Source organism: Cupressus sempervirens, chromosome 9 (genome assembly GCF_028749045.1).
Source record: "Cupressus sempervirens isolate cs-2001-9-10 chromosome 9, ASM2874904v1, whole genome shotgun sequence".
Classification (NCBI taxonomy): domain Eukaryota; kingdom Viridiplantae; phylum Streptophyta; class Pinopsida; order Cupressales; family Cupressaceae; genus Cupressus; species Cupressus sempervirens.
The window spans coordinates 651,163,333-651,167,300 of record NC_143126.1 but is presented as its reverse complement, the minus strand read 5'-3'; positions in this window follow the sequence as shown (position 1 = coordinate 651,167,300).

The following is a 3,968-nucleotide window of genomic DNA, read 5'->3' as shown; positions in this document are numbered from 1 at the left end:
GGGGTTGGGTTTGGGTTTAAGTGTTGATTAGATATGAGCCTAAATTTGGGGTTAGTGTAATTGGTTTTGATATTAATTTGTAGGATCAAAAACATGGGCATGGAATTATGTAGAAGAAAGATTCAAACTTGTATAATTTTGTGTTTGGGAATTGATTTTAGTTTTTCATCTTCAAGCCACATGGTTGTGTTTCTTTCAAGCATCTAGTGCCTGTGAGCAACCAATTTTTGTATAACACATGTTCCAGGGTCTTCATGTTGGCTTGGAAGAGGCTTGTCCTTCTAGGGACTGCTTTAGAACTATAAGCTTATCATGCAATCAAGCTCTGTTTGCTTGATCTATCATTCTTTTGTCTTTCTAAAAAGATTGTAGTAGTTTCTTTCCTCTTCCAAGAAAAAAAAATATAGCAGAGTGTAGAGTTTTCTATTGCTAGATATATGTATTATGTTACAACATCCTGGTGTGTCTGGTGGTCTACTAGTATGTGAGCTACCTAACTCTTGTAGTAGAGCTGGATGTAGGCACCACCAAACATAGTAGACCCTAATATGACATTTTTACTATCCATGATAACTTCAATTGGTATATATATTTAGATAATTCCTCAGAATATTGAGGATTTTGGATCATATTTCATGAAATTTAGAATATATTTCAATATCTTTTGGATTATATTTCATGATACTTTTGATATCTTGAATTATATTTCAGGATATTTTGTATCATACTCCATCAGACCAAGATAAGCAAGATGAATTTATATTGTTCATTTCAAAATAGTTCTGAGAAAAAAAAAAATTTCATTGTAGGACTTTTGAAAAAAGAACACTAAGTAGTTTGAGAAGATGATATATATGTTCTTCTGCCATTTGAATGGACTTATTGATTCTTCTCTTTTCCTTCTTGGTATTGCTAATTTTTATGACTCTTGGAGGCGAAAAAAAGTGTATGATTGATGCACATATGTATGTTTTCTTGTACTACAAGGATGGGTTTATCAACAATGGGCAATCCTCATGCGTACCACTAGGGTTCAGGTTTCATCCAATGAATGAAGAACTTTTACACTATTATTTGAAGAAAAATGTGTCCTATGAGATCATTGACCTTGATGTTGATCTTAACAAGCTTGAACCTTGGGACCTCCATGGTATGGATTGATTTCTTCTTAATAGAATTTTCTTTAAGACTTGTGATCTTTGTGACTTTTTCCCCTAATTGTTATTTTGAAATGAACTAGAGAGATGCAAGATAGGTTCTTCTCCACAAAATGAGTGGTACTTTTTCAGTCATAAAGACAAGAAGTACCCAACAGGCACCTGCACAAATAGAGCAACAACTATAGGGTTTTGGAAGGCAACTAGCCATGATAAGGCCATTTATATGAACTTCAAGAGGATTGGATTGAGAAAGACCTTAGTCTTCTACACTGGGAGAGCCCCTCATGGCCAGCAAGCAAAATGGATTATGCATGAATATTGCCATGAAGATAATGAGAATACCCAAATAAATGTACGTTCTACTGTTCTCTTCCCTTCATTTATGAAGCTTCTCTAGCTACATACTGAAAAAGATATCATTTTTTGAAGTAGCTTAGCATAGTATGATCTACACTCAGTTATCACTTCAATCAACACTTTTCTTATGATTATTGATTCACATTGACTCAAAATTTATGAGGAAGAATTTACACTATGTCTTCTTGATTATTGATTCATATCAGGAATGATTTACATGCACTACCTCACTTCTCATTGATTATTCATTTACATTAATATCTGATAAGAAATGATTTACATTATCTAACTTCTATCATTATCATTATTGATTCACCATACACAATTCTTATGAGGAATTATTTATACTATTTCTTCTTGATTAATGATTCATATCTTATCGAGAAAGATTTCTTATGGCCATTCTAGTAGCTTATATGATTTATGATATCTTATATTTTATGAGAGATATGATTTAGATTACATTTCTTATGGTTACTATTGATTTGTATTAATGATTTAACATATTTTATGAGAAATGATTTGCATTTTTTCATGACTATTGATTCATAAAATGTATTTTTTAAAACTAATTTACCCCAGCTTGTTATTGATCATTTTGTATGAAAAATGGTTTACATCACCTCATTTCTTATTGTTATTGATTCACACTGACTCATTCTATGAGAAGTGATTTAAGCTATAATGATTTCCATTTATCATATTTTGTGAGAATCATAGTTTACATTATTTCGTATTACTTATGATTATTAATATACACAAACTGAATGATTTACACTTTATTTGTTATGATTATTGATTGGTACTCATAAGAAATGATTTAGTCAATACTAACTCATGTCTTATGATTTTCCAGAAATGCAATACGTAAAACAGATTTCAATGGAATCAAAATAAAAAATTGGAGCAGCCTTTGAACCCTCTAAAACCCCCATTAAAACTTGGGCATATCATTGAACCAACAACCCTTCTGAAGTCCAATTTTTCCTGGGGTATGAAATAACTCCAACAATTTTAGAAGCCAAATGTCCATTCAATCAATCTCGATCAAACCTTTAAACACCCATTCCCTCCACAAATCACAATAGGAACAATTTATTGAGAGGCATTTCTTTGCAAAGTCGAAAGCATTTATACAAATGGCAAACCTTAACCCCCATCAATTTCAAGCCCCATAATAAAAAATCCAAATCTCCAACCCAAAATGAAAAGAAGAAGGAAGAAAACACCTAAAAAATTTCCTAAACTAGAAACATAACTAAAAGATTAGAATCATCAAAGTTTCCTAGTTAAAAGGTTCACCAAAATGTATAACAGAACTCACCTGAATCAAACCATTAAGAGCCAATTCAACAGCACGTGAACCAAAAATAGAGAAGTTGTGGGATGAGAAATAGTTGCAAACAAGAACACAGGGGATATTTTTACTCTTCACAATGGTTCCGCCTTATGCCGATGGAGATTTTCATATTGGGCATGCCTTGAACAAGATATTGAAAGATTTTATCAACAAAATGCTCCTGCTCATGCTCCTTGATGCCTATGCTTCTGCACGCTCCGTGAAAATGAAACCCTTTTACTTGCATGCTCAGTGAAACAATGAAGAAACCTTTTAATTTTTCTTCATATGTTAAGCTCGTGTTGGTTGAAATTTCGACCAACATGGGCATGGGTTTAAAAAAATATATTTTTCATTGCATATTCTGACCAATTTGACCCCATTTTAATAGATGGTCAAAAATTTTGGTCTTAAAATGGGGTCAAATGTACTATTGTGATTTTGAAATGATGATATCAAAAATTGAGAGCTTACATTCTGATAATAAATCCATAGTGTGGGATTTGAAATGTCATGGGATCTTGAAATGAGAATGATAGACTTAGATATTGTAAAGATTTGGTAAGTAATTTAATCACTAGATTCATATTGGAATGTTTTGTGAAACAAAAATTGTTGGCAGCCTCAGAATGCTATGGGAATGATGAAAAGCAATTTTTAGCTGGAAATCTATTTGCAGCAGTGAGTGATGCAATTTGGGACAATGGAGTAGCTTGTGGGAGATAGTACAGTGTCAGATGTCTTAGTGGTACAAATCAAATCTCACAAAATCCATGCTCAGACAACACCAATTCCACTATTGTCAAGATACTCCATTACTGCTCTTCTAACTACAATGGAACACTCCAACTCTCTATTGATGCCTTCAGAGATATTGCTACTTCCACAATAGGGGCAATCAATATTGAATATGATTAGTAAGTTTATATTTAACTTTTAATTTGGTCATTCTTCTTTAAAATAAGATGTGGGCCTATTTATTATTGACTAGTATCCTCCCAATTTACCCAAATTAGAGTTGGGGGTTGGGTTATAGACATTTCAAACCTATAAAACAATAAAAGAAAACACTAATCTCTGACCTAGAATTCTCTCAAGTTGTTAAAATTGGT